Source organism: Boleophthalmus pectinirostris, unplaced genomic scaffold (assembly GCF_026225935.1).
Source record: "Boleophthalmus pectinirostris isolate CB_2022bp ecotype Guang Dong unplaced genomic scaffold, ASM2622593v1 HiC_scaffold_11, whole genome shotgun sequence".
Taxonomy (NCBI): domain Eukaryota; kingdom Metazoa; phylum Chordata; class Actinopteri; order Gobiiformes; family Gobiidae; genus Boleophthalmus; species Boleophthalmus pectinirostris.
The window spans coordinates 11,912,079-11,929,297 of record NW_026570994.1 but is presented as its reverse complement, the minus strand read 5'-3'; the positions used below and the strand labels follow the sequence as shown (position 1 = coordinate 11,929,297).

Genomic DNA, 17,219 nt, shown 5'->3' with positions numbered 1-17,219 from the left:
TTGGAATAAAAAGTACTGTGAAGTCGAGTCAAAGTCTAAGTTTTTAAGTTAATTTTCAGTCTTTAAAAAGTACATTGTGTAACTTCTCTGGTGCAGGGTCCGTTTCGCAGTTTCGCAGTATGGTATTAAACCTTTCTATGTTCATGGAGACCAAAGTTACAGGTCAGGTCTGTGGAGATTTGAGCTAAAAAAAACAACCTGTAAGTGAATAAATGTAAGGTAGAGCTGTTTAATGTCATGGTATGGAACATTCCAGGCAAAGTAATCCATAGAAATTAACCAAAAAGCTACATGGTGCACCTTTAAAAATTATGAAAGAAAAAATGTTGCGTAACAGCGTTTTGTAGCTCAAATAAAACTTGGAATTGTCAGCGTAAAAAACTGCAACCCCTTCGCCAAAAGATAATAGCCCAGACACACCTTTTCTGTCAGGCAAAATAAACCAGATGCTTCGTCAGCCTCTTCCGTGCTGGTATCTGTTTTGGGCATCTTGGCGTGTTTACAAGACCGATTCTTATTGTGTTTTCGCGATCTTATCCTTTGCCCCCTTTCATTTCCGGCCTGGCTGTTTTCATTAAGTGACAACGGCTCGACACCTCTTCACACCGGGAACCATCAAAGGGCCCGACTGAATATGCAAAACCTACACGGTATACAGAGATGCAAACAGAAACCATATTGGAAAATCTGTTGACTTTGTTGGTAGTCATTTCAGATTGTTAGTGTCCATTTGCAGCCCTTATGTAACAAATTGTGATGATTCAGCAAGGTCCTATATTACTGAAAATTGACTCTTTTGAGCTTTCAGTCATGTTATAATGTTGTTACCTTCTCAAAAACATACTCGTAGATATGTTTTGTTTCATTCACACATGTTTGAGTAATCCTCTATTATTAGTTAAGCTTTTCAGTTTTGGAGATGTAGACAGAGACGGGCAATCCTAGGTCTGAAATGAACAAAATGATTCTATACGAGAAAACACAATGACGTCACGTTCGGGGCGGTCAACAGCAACATTTTGGTAGGCACAAAAAGTCGCAACAACAGTACAACATCAACAATACAACAGTACAACATCAACAATCGTCAACAACAACAACAACATCAACGTCAACAACGTACAACATCAACAGTCAACATACAACGTCAACAACGTCAACAGTACAACAGTCAACACATACAACAGTCAACATCGTACAACAGTACAACAATCGTCATACAACAGTACAACATCAACAATCGTCAACAGTACAACATCGTCAACAACACAACATCAACAATCGTCAACAGTACACATCAACAGTTCAACAACACAACATCAACACAACACATCGTCAAACAACAGTAACAACAACATTTCAGCGTTCAGTGACTCAGAGTAAGATGATGAAGTCATGTCAAAACAATTAAATACAAAGCCTACTTCAAAATAAGACGAGTTATCTCATGACATACACGATGCAAGTGTCAACACAAACGAGTGGCCCCACTGACTATTTGCCTACCAACCACAGCGCACATGTGAGAAAGTCGAATGTAAACAAAAACAACATTTTCTCATATAGTGAAGGTGTAGGGAGTTTAAAAACACAGTGACGGACTTTATGTGACATCACAAGGTGGAACAGAAGGAATGAAGCAAAGCACAACTCCATGTGTATTTGTGACGAGGAAACAACAAAGATCAGAAAATAGTGTAATAAATGGGGCCTTTAAATATGCCACTAGTTGGAAGAAGAGCAAAGTTTTTGAAGTTAACTTTGTCTAAAACCAATTTTTGAGCCATATCTTGTGAGTTTTAAAAGTGCCGCAGACTATGGCTATCACAATATAAACATACCATCATTTGAACTGTGAGTCATTGTGTAATATCTGTCCAGTCTGTCCAACCACACTCACACTGTGCTATTTATCTCTCCAACTTTCAGACATGGTCAGTCTATTTGCCACTGTTTGTCAGAATGGCAATGAGATTTAAAAAGCTGAATCATCCAACAGTTATCAAAAAAACAACACAATATTCAATTAGATACAAAGCTTAACTTGTAACTCACATGGAGGAGGAAAAATGAGGGCGCAGGACTGGAGAAGATGTTATAAGGAAGACAGCAATGCTCAGGTGGGACACATTGGGGACACAGCAGCCTATCACAGTGGAGGAAAAATGAAAGCAGGTAGTGAATCCAAAAATACAAACAAGTAAGACATTTCACAATAAAACAGGAAAAATGTGAAAGAACTAAACGCAAATTCAATGTTTAATTGACTAACATTTGAATGTTGTTTTAATATAATTTTGTATGATCGCTATACCTTATTTTTACTTTTTTTTTTGTGCAAATTGAGTGTGTGCTGCCTCCAGAAGCCACTGCAGTTTCAAGTACTATGTGACATCACGCAGGACTGCCCCGATCATAGCCAGCTTCGGATTACAAAACACCTGATCGAGGGACATAGTTTGAAGTGTGAAGACTCTTGTCGCTGTAGTTGCAAGTTTGTTTTTTTTTTGCAATTTCTTTTACTTAAAATATTATTGAGTGAAATTTTTGGAGATACTCTGTTCCATTCATTCAGGTGGCTTGGCCCATGTCAAATGTTAGGATTTATTTTCTTTCTTCTAAGCCATTTTGTGTTATCAAACACCAGAGGTGGGGACTTGCAAGTCGTGACTTGGACTCAAGTCAGACTTGAGTCACTATTTTTAGGACATTAGGATTACGACTTGGGACTCAACTTAGACTTGAAGGTCAGTGACTTGGGACTGATTCGGACTTGAGGCCTGTGACTTGAGAAAACTTGAGGAGCACTTTTAAATCTGAATTCTTTCTATTCTGACTGTATAGACTCACTCTAAGATCTTGTCATGATATTTAAAAAGGAAAAATTGCATCTCTTATGACTACCCATAGTTCATTTTTGTTAGTGGACATTTCTTTACAAAAATATTTCCAACTCCCTGCACATTTACTCCCTCTGTGATTTAAAGAGGACATTCAGAGCTTTCAAATGATCAAATTTATAAGGGTGGAGCTTTGGCCTTTACAAGGAAAATGGCTGCCATCAACACAACCACATTTTATGGAAAAAAGACAGTAAGTGGTATAACTTTTTTTGCAAATTTTGGATCAAAGTTGCATTGTTTATTTTTCTGAATGTCTTGAACACTTAAAACCATTTTTAAAGTAAAGTAGCAATATTTTACAATGAAATTTGAGTGTTTAACAAATGTCCTCCGAAGTGGACATTTGGAGTCATTTATTTATTTTTTTCAATTTGAAGGAATTGGTTCTAGGTCAGAGGCAGAGAAAATATTACTACAAATTGTGGGAAAACTCATATATTGAGTTGTCTGATGATTGACCAGGATTTATTGTTTGAGGAGACTGAGGAATCAGAGAGCTCTGAGGATGAGGATGAGGTTGAGGAAGAAGAGTCAGTGGAGTCGCCGTCCGCTCTCACAGTACATCTTGATCTTGACTTAGTATTATGTATTTTACAATGTATTTTATATATTTAGTTCATTCAAATCATTTTGCAAAAAAAAACAAAACTATTCAGAATAATTAGTTTTGGTTTACTATAACAATCTTTCACTTTAAAATGAAAAGACTGACATTTTTTACTTAAGACTGGATGATCTTCCTCAACAATGATACCACAACATGCCAAAACTGGACCCCACTTGTTATTTTGAACAGTATATTGATGACACTGTGTTTGAACAAATGGCTATTGCACAAACCAACGTGAAGATTCTGAACATCACTAAACACTTGGAGAGGGGGAAGACTTTCTTTGGGTGCTCCATCTACATGGCCTGTTTGAGTTTCCAAACATTCAAATGATTGGGCTTCAAAGACACTATGGAGCGCTACACAAAAATTGATGAACCAATGCATCAAGGTGTGTAGATCTGGCTGTAACAGCAAAACCTATGTGATTGCACTAAAAGTCTTTCTGTGTCTTTCAAAAAAGGGGAATTGCTTCCTCAAATATCACACAAAGTAAACCAGAAAAAGTTCAAAGTTCAATGTTCCAAAATAAATGCAATACAGATCTGTATTGAGGTGGTTGAGGGACATAAATCCTGAGTTCACTTACTCTCTATGGAATTGAATTCTATGGAAATTGTTAAATTTGTACATCAATAGTTCTGATGTCCGTAAAATGCTGTATTTTTCAAATAAAAACTTGGAAAAAAAAAAAATCACTGTCTTCTAAATAACTCTTAAAAAATTTAAAATAATTTTTTTCTCTTATATACTCTATAAATACTCATATATAAATTTACTATGACTTTATAAGTACAATTTATCTTAAAAGTCAGATAAATTGCAAGAATCTAAACTATATTTGGTATTGGTTTAAAGACTTAAAATGACTTGAAGCTCAAAGCAGACAACTTGACTTGGACTTATGGGTCAGTGACTCGAGACTCGACTTGGACTTGCCTGTATTTGACTTGGGACCTGACTCAGACTTGAGGTCAGAGACTTGAGACTTGCAAAACGATGACTTGGTCCCACCTCTGTCAAAAAGAGAAGAAACTATAGGCTTAGTTTGTGTTTGATTTTATTGAAATTCATAATACAGTTGCAATATATAGTTGGTATTTTGAAACCCTACTTCTTTTCCGTCCTCTGCAACCACCATCTTGTCTCTCCCATTGAATTCTCACTCCAAGAACAAGAGGAAACCCGTGTTCTCTGAGGAAATACAAGTCCTGACTCAGAATTCATTGGATTTGTGGTTGAGTTGATCCCTGGGAGGAGGCCTGTGGTTGGTGGAGAGGGTTGGGGTACAGAGTGTATAGGGAGGACAGGGACAGCAGGGACAGCAGGGTTAATGTGGCACTGGCTCTGAATCAGTGAAGTCTGATTGGAAATAATAGCGGAGTCTCCACTGGGGCGCCCCCTGGTGGAGTTTGGTCCCGGACCATAAACTTGCGGAGAGGAGAGGCAGGGGTACGATCACTTCAAGAACTCGAGTAATATGGTATCAATGTAGGATTTGAACATTGTGAAATTAAGGTATAGAAAAGAAAATGCGGTATTGGTACTTTACAGCTAATGTCATCAATATTCCCTGGGGTGGTGATGCTAGCCGAAGGCACTACTCTGTCTGAAGCTCTATTACTCAAATTAGACTTAATACAAGCTTTATTTTAACACAGTCTGACAAAAGAGAACTGACTGAGTTGGAACTACAACAGGTGAGATGATTTGTGTTGTAAAAAAAAAAATAAAAAATAATAATAATAATAGTAATAATAGAAGCCACTGCAATTTTAAGTACTATGTGACATCACACAAGACTGATCTGATTTGACCTGACCTCTGATTTGTGTTGTTACTAGGGATGTAACGATATCCACATCTCTCAGTATGATATTATCATGATATGCATCTCACGATATGATATTTATTGTAATATTCTGGAGAGGCTGATATAAGATAGGACACTTTTTTGCTTTTAAAATACCTTGACAAGATTTTGATGTGAATTATTTCCATCATAATCCCAAGAATTCAAATCAAAAACATATTTCTTCATATCTGCACTGAAATGAATCATGGGATATGTAGTTTACAATGTTTCTGAGCTGTTGCTACTATAAAACCATGCATTTAAACAAAGGAACTTGCAAATTGATATATTGTGAGAGTCCACAATATTATTGTGACACTTTTGATAATACGATATCACTATATTTATTATATTATATTATTATTACATCCCTAGTTATTACACAAGTCTCTCATTAACATTAGAGTCACTAGGTAGCTAGCTTTATCCAACAGTTTTTTAGTTGTCTCTCTCATTTAGTTAAAAATCAAACACCTAAACAGGACCATTAATGCTTGTATTGATCACAGATTCCTGAAAATGTGCTGTTTAATTACACTTTGTATTTTTTCTTGAGTTTCTAGATGATCTTAAAACTTTTTTTTGGCAGTGTTTGCTAATGTGTGGCTTTTATCACCATGGTAACTACATGTAGTACTCCCCCAGCATGATGTCACTGTAAAGCATCAATTACACAGAAAGCTAATGGCGTATTTAGTCGTAATAGTGGATTTGACATTTTCACAAGCTTCTCACAGTGGAAGAGTCATTTTTTTAAGGTAAAATGTCTGAAGTGTCTTGCCAAGGAACACTAAAACAGTATGAACCAGTTGAAACTATCCATGGCCTTCAGAATGATGAGAAATTTGAACCAATGCCATAGCGACTAGGAATTTAAAACAAACTATTACATCTTTTGAATGGAAAAAAGTTCTCAAAGTGAAACTAAAAACTGAAACTCATGATCGTATTGAAAGAGTTGTACAAACAGGTATATTTTTATGTCTGTTCCATTTTATTTATCAAAAAGAACATTTCCTCTGTACAGTCTGTTCACTTTGTTCAGACTGACAACCCCATTTAATCCATTCATTCTGTAGTTGCCTTTTATGCTTTTATGGACTATATGCTTTCAGGTTACACGCTCTATTGACGCCGTCCTTCTTTAAGAGTCCCCCATAGAAACTGCACATACAGAACCCCCCCACCCTCTCATTCAATGTTATTAGCATGTCCTACCAGCGTAATTGAAATCGTAATATTCAAAAGCCTGTGACCACGTTTTCTGATGGCTGCTTGAATGGGATAGTGGACCTAATGGCTCTCGGCATAGATTTGATCATTAACCAAAATGAAAGCTGGTCTTTTGTGAACCCAGACGATTATCCACCTGCTCCATTTTGAGATTTTGGGGAAAAAAAAAAAAAAAAAAAAAAATGGCGTCCAATTTTAGATCTGCCCGGCTTCAAAGGGGAAATGGAGAGGCTCTTGTGATGAGATAGAAGAAAGCCAGCGGTATTATAGCACAAAGCATAATGATGGAACTGATGAACAATTTATGTAAACACTGGGGTTTTCAATGAGCCATCCAGAGCAACCCAAAGAGGCCACTGACTCCAGATCTACAAGGTTTTTCAGTTTAGTTAAAAGTACTGAGAACAGTGAGAAATAAAAGCATTGAAATGTATGAAGTAATGGTCATTTTTTATTATTATTGCGTTCCAAATCTGCCAGTTTGCCTGTCTCTAAAAGTTATCCATTTCTACTCCAACAAGAAAGTCACACCACTTGACCAAGCTACAGGTCTGGTCTGCGGAAAAATGAGTCTGTTTAGGGTAGAATGCATGTTTTTATAGTACTGTTTGAGCAATGAAACTCCCTGTTATTGGAGTAAATGATAGATATCTTCAATAACATACTGTGGAACATTTCAGGCAAAGCAAAACAGGTCACCTAAGCCTTTCTGTGCTGAGTTTGCACATTCTCCCCATGTCTGGGTTTCCTCCTGACACTCCAATTTCCCCCATCATCTCAAAACATGCACCACAGTTAAAGGGATCGTTCGGAATTTTGGACATAAGACCTCATTTTCTAGTAAGCCAGAGTGTAGGAGATGTGTGGAGACACTTTTAAAAAATATTCCATTCAGTTCTTGTATTTTCAGAGGTCGCTGGTGCTAGGCTAGTGCATGTCAATGGCCATAGTTAGCCTACCACTAAAAACAGTCTTACTGTTACTGTTACTTACTGTAAAACTAAACTTGCATTTGACGGATTTATGTCTGAGCAGCAGCAGCAAGTTGTACTTCCTGATATAAAGCTTGGCAGTGGCGGAATGATGTATGAGAAAATAGTCCCTCAACATGTGACAATTGATGCGATGCATGGTTAGCTTCTTTTCAAACATTAATCTATCAACACAGACATTCACATTGACATAAGACTGTTTTTAGTGGCAGGCTAACTATGGCCACTGACATGCACCAGCGACCTCTGCAAATACAAGGACTGGATGGAATTTTGAAAAAAAGTGTCTCCACACTTCTCCAACACTGTGGCTCACTAGGAAATGAGGCCCTATGTCCAAAATTTCAAACTGTTCCTTTAAAATCCTCCAGCTAAGGTAGACCTGACCAAGCCTGGCAATGAGCCCGAAATTTCCCGACAAGGACAATCAACCTTAACTTTAAATTACAAAAACTTACTGTTTCCATTCTTCCAACAACCATTGTTATTTTTTCTTAACCTTCGCTTTTCTAGAAATCGCCTCCATCTTATTGTTCAAAAATGTCAACAATCTTCAATTTCAGATGGGTTTTAATCGACTTTATGTACCTCCAGTAAATATAGAAGCTTGAATTCTGCTGCTGTTAACTTAGCTGCCATTTGACCTTTAATACCAACTCTACATCAAATATTTAAAAAGTTGATCATTAAAAGACTGTCGAAAATTTTGTAATAATCCATTTTAGTCTTGCCGTTCGTTTGCAATTTCTGCATTATATTTTTTGATGGAAGAAAATGAATGTTATTTTCCCATTCAGAGAAATACAGATAGAATAACAGAAATGATTCTCAATGATTCTTAATGCATTTATTTTGTTGGCAAATCTCTGTTGCCGGGTTACACAATTTGCTGCAGATATGATGCTATTGTCAAGATAGATTTTTTGGAATTGGTTTGATTGGCTTGACTCACCTCATTTTAGTTGGCAATAGTTGGCTTGTTTATCTGAAAACATACAATACATTAGACTTAAACTTAAAATGAATGTATCTATAAAGTAAATGCATATCTTTTTCAATCCATAAACTTGAATTCCAGTGCTGTTTAACTTAGCAGTGATTTGGCGAGGTCTTCTAGAGTGGGCGCATTACCATTATTACACACACGACTACTACCTCCGGCTCTCAGGCCAAAAGCGCCTGAAATCCCCTCAAAATTGCTACCTTGAAATGCACCTCCACTGCTCTGGCGGGCCACCTCTGCGAGTCACACAATATCTTCTATTAAGTTGCAGCATATAGGGCAGGCTACATCAAAACACTGAGTCACTAGATTGAAATGTACAGACTGTCGGCGATGTTCCCATTCATCACCATAGTAACGCCTAAGATGTGCGCCACGGACAAGTTTTACAAGTTTGTTCTCTCGACTTTGTGTGCCTGTATCCTCCGCAATTGAACAAGCGGTGGTTTACCTTGACACAAATTGCTTCATGTACCAAAAAACATGATGAAACTTTACTGAGACAACTGAAGGTCATGGGACTAAGACGCAAGGGATGTTTTATTACGCAAATTCGACTCTTGTGAGTTTTAAGACGTATTATAATGTTGTTACCTCATCAAAAACATAGCCAGAGATGTCTTTTGTTTCATTCACGCATGTTTGAGTAATCCTGCATTATGAGTTTGTCTACATCTTCATAGCTTAAAATGCTCTGTTCCACCTTGTGATGTCATGAAGTGGTCGTTTTCAAGTTAACAGCTACCTTTTACCTTTTGTTCAATAAAGATAGAAATTCCAGGGCTGAAATCAACTGCCTTGTCTCATTTGCACATTTTTAGCACACAAACTTTGCATATTTAAGATGGGTTCTTCTCTCAAACAGAAAACTGTTCCACCTTGTGATGTCATGTGGGAAAACAGGAAGGGTTCCACTATGTTTTTAAACTCCATACACTTTCACTTGAGTAATCTGGATGATTTCCGACCTGGAATTATTCATCTGTACTGCACAAAAAGTTTTCCAGAGTTGTGTTTTGTTTCATTCACACATGTGAGTAAATCATCCGTTTTGTTTTATTTTCACATGTTTAACACAGAAATGCATTTAGGCTGACTTCCACTTTGTGATGTCATGTGGTCATACAGGAAGTGCTCCACAGTTAGTTTTTTTTGTTTTTGTTTTTTTTTACTTCATACACCTTCGCTAGAATCATTTGCATAATTTCAGATCTGGAATTGTCAATCTACAAAAACAAATAAAAAGTAAAAAGGGAAAAAAAAAAGGGTGAAAAAAGCAAAAGGTAGCTGATAACTTGAAAACTACCACTACATGACATCACAAGGTGGAACAGAGCATTTTGAGCTTTGGAGATATCAACAGACTAATAATAAAGAATTACTCAAACATGTGTGAATGAAACAAAACACAACTCCTGGTATATTTTTGAGGAGAGAAGATTCTAACACGACTAAAAGCTCACAAACATTGACTCTTGTGTTTATAGTTTCATGGAAATGTTGGGATTTCAGTTTGCTAAGAATGATGTTTTGAGCTGCTCTTACGGCAAATAGCAACAACACAAGAACATATAGGAACAGTTGGAGCCACATCATTAATAATACATGTAAATCTGAGTTTCATGGAAGTCTCTTTGAAGCTCGGAGCTCAGACCGGAGTGTGGCGGTGACAATAAGTAAATATGGAGAGTGTGAATACTGTTAAAAGAACATGAAAACCAATATAGACAAAGTACTGCTACTGCTACTATTTTGAGAAGTACTATTTCTGTGTGGGAGGCATAGAGCTGCGAGTTCCTTTTTTTTTTAATCGATGAGATTAGATTCAAGGCTGTGTGTCTATATTGAACAAGAGCAACAAAAATTAATAGTCCTTGTTTGAAATAGTCTAAAGGCTGTATCCATGGCCCATCTGAAGATATCAGAGTGCGAACGGTACTGTGTTGTGGACTGGAATTAAAATACGACTGAACCTGGGTAGACTTCTAACCAATGGTGGAAGAAGTATTCAGTTTTGTTACTGAAGTAAAAGTACTGACACTGCAGCTAAAACACTCAAGTAAAGGTATAACATGAAAAATCTATTAAGGTATTAAAGGAGCTATTTAAAATTGCACTTAAAGGGTAAAAAATCAAATTAAATCATGTTTCAAATGTACTGTTTTTGATAAAGATTCGTGCTGAATTTTGTTCATCACAAACCGTTTGGTTTTTTTTCCACTAAGACATGTTTTTTTTCTACCACTACGTGACATCATAAGGTGGAACAAAGCATTTTGAGCTCTGGAGATTTAGAGTCTGTTTACACAAGAACGCTAGTAAAAACGACAAAATATTTGATCAGAAGTGCCTTTCATTTAGACAGTGACGGGGTTTTTAGGGCTTAAAAACGCAAACATCTGAAACCACCCTCCAGACTGGTTGAAAAAGTTGAATGCATTCCACTGTAGCGTTTCCGTCTACACTGCCCAAGACGCAAAACTCTGGTCAGATCTTCTCACATCGCGTACGTGTTTACATGTACATACAGTACACAGAAACAAATGTCTCACAAATGTACAGAATATGCAGAGATTAAATTAGTGAAGAGAGATGGATCTGTAATTACCTCTGTCAGATTCTTACCTATCTGACCAACATTCTCGCTGGACGGCACAAGACCAAGGACCAGACCCTCAGCCCTGTCCTGAGGGGCTCCGCGCTATGGTGAGTTGTATTTGGGCTGTATGCTGCTGTTTTATGAATTTATGACTAAACCAGGACTAAACCAGCACCACACTGGTTCAGTCCTAGTCCCTCATGTCGCAGGTCAATATAGGACAGTACTGCAGATATCATGAGCGTATGCAGGCTGTTTTCACCATTGCCAATAGCTCCGGTTTGACATTTAAGTTGTAGGCCATTTCATATTTTTTTTTTTTTTTTTATATCTCACATCAGGAGAAGTGGGTGGACAGCGTACCCCAGTGTACCACGCCTACTACAGCCCTGCGTTTGCGTCACCATATGCACGCAGATTTCCTTCCGCGAACACTCGTCTAAAAGCAGAATAAAAAGTGAAGACGCAACACCACTTTTGAGTCTTCTGTTCAGACCGTCATCATATAAACGTATAAAATAATAAAGAATTACTCAAATACATGTGAATGAAAAAGAACACAACTTCAGGTATATTTTTGAGGCGGTAATAGCATTCTAACATGACTTAAAGCTCACAGGAGTCACTTTTGCATAATACAGGACCTTTAATACGAATGAAAATATTTAAAAAGTTGTGTGAAAATGTCTCAAACTATTTTGAAAGACTGACAAAAATTCTGTAATAATGCATTTCAGTCTTGCTGTCATTCGCAATTTTTGTATTAGATTTTTATATTCTTGTATTATTTTGATGGAAGAAAATTAATGTTATTTGCCCATTGAAAGAGATGCACAATAGAAACCTCAATGATTCTTAATGCATTTATTTTGTTGGCCAATCTCTGTTGCCAGGTAACAAAATTTGTTACAGATGCAATGCTACTGTCAAAATAGGCTTTTTTGAATTGCTCTGATTTGCTTGACTCATCTCATTTTAGTTGGCAATACTCATTTTGTTTAGCTGTTTATCTGGCAACATACAATACTTATACAGACTTAGACTTAGACAAACTTTACTGATCGAAGTCTAATGAATGAAAATGCATGTTGCCAGATAAGCAGCTAAACATTTTGTCATCTATTCAGGGTGCGGTTTGACCCATAAATGAATACGCTAAAATGGGACTTTGACACCAACAGCACCCGTCAGATGTTTTTCTTGCTTTGAGATCACCTCGGAGCAGTCAGCGTTCAGAGAAAAAAGAAAAAATACTTGATTGCGCTGACAAATTTGTGCTTTATCATGGCCGATGTGAAGGCTTGATAGAGAGGTGCTTTGAATACAAAACGACCTGGTTGTGGTGAGGGAGATATGCTCCACGGTTACAGAAATCTAGGCCCAGGGTGAGGGTAGGAGGGTGGAACATACTTGCAAAATCTGACATAATAAAGAGTTACTGGGACTGGTGCCTATGTAAGTTATTATAATGTAAATATAAAAATAGAACTTGGAATCAAAAGTCAAAAAGGCATGTTATGGGTAAAGTCTGCCTTTTTCTGGCCACAGTTAAAACCTCCATTAGTCTAAACAGCATAGACAAACCTGATAAACTGCTGAATGTACTGTTATATTTTCATTTGTTTAACTAACTAACTGAAAATTCGATGAGGTGTGGCACCATTGTCTGGAGCTCTACCGTAAAACTGAATATAATTGATACTGATAATGAAAAGTTGCCATGTAAAAAATAAAATAAAACTTAGACTTTTATGATTAAAATTTTTGGTTTAAGTTTAAAAAAAAAAAAGATTCTAAAATCGCAACTGAATCTGGGTTGCTAGTGCCTTAAAGTACACTGCGTAACATTTCTAGTGGAGTGTCCGCTATGGAGTAAGAAAGCTTTCAGAAATATTCGTGTGCATAGATAGAAATCCGTGCATATTTGGGAAACTCGTGCATATTTGGCTGTAGTTGAGCGTGAAACAAATATTCGTAACTCTGGAATGAGTCCAGTTGTATATAAAATGTATTGTGTGTATTTTATCACAATACGAATTGAAGTTACGACATCAAGAATTACAATTATGGAAAGAAAATGTATGATTACACTTTCTTCAATATGAATACAAATTGACAGACCTGGTTCAGTCCTGGTTCAGTCCTGGTTCAGTCCTGGTTCAGTCCTGGTTCAGTCCTGGTTCAGTCCTGGTTCAGTCCTGCTGGTTCAGTCCTGGTTTCAGTCCTGGTTCAGTCCTGGTTCAGTCCTGGTTTAGTCCTGGTTTAGTCCTGGTTTAGTCCTGGTTCAGACCTGGTTCAGTCCTGGTTCAGTCTGTATGTGGGGCAAAAGTCCAGCATCTCCATTGATGTTTCTTCTGCTCAGTAAATAATGCCTGTAAAGTGATGACGTATTTTTGACAGTAAAGTTGCGTCTGTGTATTCGTACTGAAGACAGTGTAATCATAAATTTTCATTTCGTGATTGTAATTGTTGACGTTGTAACTTTTCAATTTGGATTCTGATGGATAAAATACAATACATTTTACGTATAACTGAACTCATTCCAGAGTTTATGAATATTTATTTTATGCTCAACTACAGCCAAATATGCACAGATTTCTATCCTATGCACACGAATATTTCTGAAAGCTTTCTTACTCCATAGTCCGCCACCTGCTTGTCTCTATGGAAATACTGTTGCTTTGTAGAATGTTCCACAGGAGAGATTAAACCAATTTATCACAAGGACGTAAAGCAGGTAAGAGCACTGCACTGCATTACAATTCAGATCTGTGGAAAGGAATTATTGTATTTTTGAGCAATAGGAATTTCTGTAATGGATGGATATGTTTAATGTCATGACATGGAACATTCCAGGCAAAGCAATAACATCTCGACCGCTCAGAAAAGTTGCGATGCAGATAGAGGACACATTTTCATCATATTTTTCTCATTCTCAGTAGGCGTTATATGGACAGAGTATACTGCAGCAATAGAGGCGCTGAATAATGATTTTCTGCAGGTGCCGGGGTTTAGGTGGTGAGGATTCACATCAGAGAGAGGCATTTTAGGTTTAAATCAACTGGATTTCTGCACTGAACCTGGCAACCTAAATGAGAGACTGCTTTGTGGTTGGATAATCCTGTTGAGAACCAGAACACCAAGTTATAACATAAACAGCTTGGCCATCAGATCCAATGTTTTTGTAACGAACAATCAATTAGTTTTACATATTATGTTCTTATCAGCAAAGGATTTACTTGATTATGAGACACAGTTGATTCAGCCAAAATCTGCACTGTTTCTCAGTCCTCTAATTGGTTAATCCGCCTGTCAGTTCTTTGGAGCTCCCATTTTTTTATTTCAATGCCCAGGGCTGCGTAACTAGAAAAAAAAAAAAAAAAACTAAAATTGAGATCTCCAAAGAACTGCACTGTGGATCTGTTTCTTCTTTTGCACAATTTTTGTCTTTGGCAGTCACAACTTTTCTTGCATGTGCAGGTCTTTATCTACCAGTAATTCATCTGTCAATCACACAATCTGAAACTGGGAGACAGAACACAGCTCCAGATTTACTCATCTTTGTGAAGTTTTTTCAAAGCATGTATTTCTAACTGGTCAGGTAAATGTTTAAGAACTTTAAAATCTAAATCTTACATAAAGATACATAAATAAAATGTCCTTATTGCTTTTTATGATGGCACAAACACATATTGCATTACTTTAGTTTGTCACCAGTTTTATAAAAATGACCTGAGCAATGCATTGAACAGTCTTTGCACACAGACTGAGTAGTTTTCACAGTGAAGGATATACACATACTTACAGAAATCTCCACCTTGGGCAATGTGGTGTTGAACAGAGCAGACAGTGGGTGGAGGAGACGTGAGCGCGTGTAGCTCAGTGGGACCTGGGAAGTGCTCCCAAGCTGCTTGTTTTGCATTGTCTTGGCCGTGCATTGTAGAGACTGAGATTGTCCCAGCCCTGTGGTGTGCTATAGAATATACACGCACACACACATGCACGTACGTACACATACACACACTCAGTCACACTCACAAAACTTAAGCTGCTCTGAAGATTTCCCATAATGCTGCAGTCTGGAGCAGGTCCATCCCAGTATCTTCAGCCCCCTCTGCTGACCAGACTGAGAACTGCACCCATCACGACAGAGGTGACCCATTTTCACAACACAACTCACTCATATTTAGTTGTTTATGTACATTTTTGATACTAGAAACAAGTCACTGCAGTGATTGTACTAAGAATACAATATATTTTGTAGAGGCAGCAGTAAAAAATGGCAAAAATGAATGTTAATGATAGGTATGATAGGTAAAGACAGTGAAAGCTGTATTACTGATCAAATAACAAGGGACAATGTACAAAAAATAAAATAAAATAATATAAAAGCAAAAAAAAAAAAAAAACATTTAAAATACATTTCATGTGTGGTTAAAGGTGCTTTAGCTGTTATTTTTCTATCTTAAAAATGTAAAAATCAGGACTAGTTGATTTTAAATGGTTTGCAGTGGTCCAAAGTTGTTCTTCATGCATTCTGAACATTATAATGATGAGTTTTGCCATCACAACACTAACAACATTCAGTATGCTAAAGTACACTTCCTGATTGTTTGTCAACAAAATGCAATTAGATACAGACTTATTTTGACCTCAAGAGTTGCATATACAAATATCTGTACTGGGGCACAGGGCCTTTAAAGATTTGTCATAAAAGGACAGACTTTCAATCTGCAGCACCTATATAGATACATACAGCTTTGCCTTGGTACGATCTGCATATAGGTCTGCAATATACAGTTCTGACACATGAGAGAGCAAGTGAAAATCCTGTCCTCAGTAGGGCCAGTGTTTGTATGCTTATTCCTTTCACTACTACACATATGTGTGAATTTGGATTTTCTGTGCTCACAAAAAATGAAGACAAAGCTAAGAAACAGACTGAATGCAGTGCCTGATATGCATGTTGTGTTCTCCTCCTGCAACGCTCTGCAAAAACACAGACAGGCCCATCTATCTCATGAGAAATGTTTAAATGTTAAGACATGTTTTGTATAATTTCTAATCTTATTGTAATAATTTAATGACTATTTTGTTCCAATATTGCTGGTTCAATTGACTGTTGAAAAGAAAAAGAAATGGGCTACATTTAATCCATTTAGTCCAAATAGGCGACTTATGGATCCTTTTATTGCTGGTTCAATTACTGTTTTTCATTGTTTAAAACTTGAGTAATACTAATTGTTCAGAGAGACACGATCACTCAGTCAACAATAAAATATCCTCATTAATGATCAATAAAGGTCAAATCCAAATATTTATTTTGTGATTTACGAATAATGTCTATTGACTTGGGCTGCAAAGGTTTGTGACTTTTAAAATGTGGGTCCCCAATAAAAAAAAGTTTGGGAAACACTGACATACAGTATGTATTTATGACGCTACAAGCTCTAAATCTGGGTATGACTAAACATTTTCGAAATTTTACTCCCAAAGATGTGCAAACTTCCCCTCACCAAATGACCTTCAAATAATTGCAAGTTACGAGACATAAGCCTAAGCAGAAACCACGCCTCTACTGTGTGGATTTCAGGCCTTATTGATCGGGTTCGCAGTGAACAGGATTAGATATTGGGCGGGGAAGCAGGAAAAGTCTCGGCGTTCCCACAGTTTTCACACAGAAATGGCCTGAACGGAGCCTGAAGTCAGCTCTTACACCAGACAATTGCCAAGAATGTCAGGAGAATGTCAGCATATTGCCTTGGCTCGCTGCGTCCCATGACAAAACTGCGGAGGTCGAAAGGTCTCTCTAAATGTGGATTGGTACACTACTACAACGACTATTTCTACTACTTCTTTCCACTCTTGCTGAAAAATTACTTCATATCCCAGTACTTAGACCTGATTATTGTTGTGTGTTTATAAGTTTCCTTACCACAAACATACCTGGAGTTGTGTTCAGAAGAGTCAATTTTGTTTAATATAGGACTTTTAAGTAAGAAATCTAGAACTTTTACTCACCAA

The 17,219-nt window shown here is 37.2% G+C and overlaps 1 long non-coding RNA gene across 1 annotated transcript in view; it reads right to left on the bottom strand.

Annotated features, from left to right (window-relative positions):
* Nucleotides 1-15,211, bottom strand: part of LOC129412011 (uncharacterized) — a 125,588-nt gene extending 110,377 nt beyond the window's left edge. Inside the window, exons 1-2 of the long non-coding RNA XR_008633536.1 lie at nt 15,001-15,211; nt 2,056-2,146 (exon numbers count right to left, since the gene is read on the bottom strand). This is a non-coding gene — a long non-coding RNA (uncharacterized LOC129412011). The remainder of the gene's footprint in view (nt 1-2,055; nt 2,147-15,000) is intronic.
* Between the last annotated feature and the right edge of the window lie 2,008 nt (nt 15,212-17,219).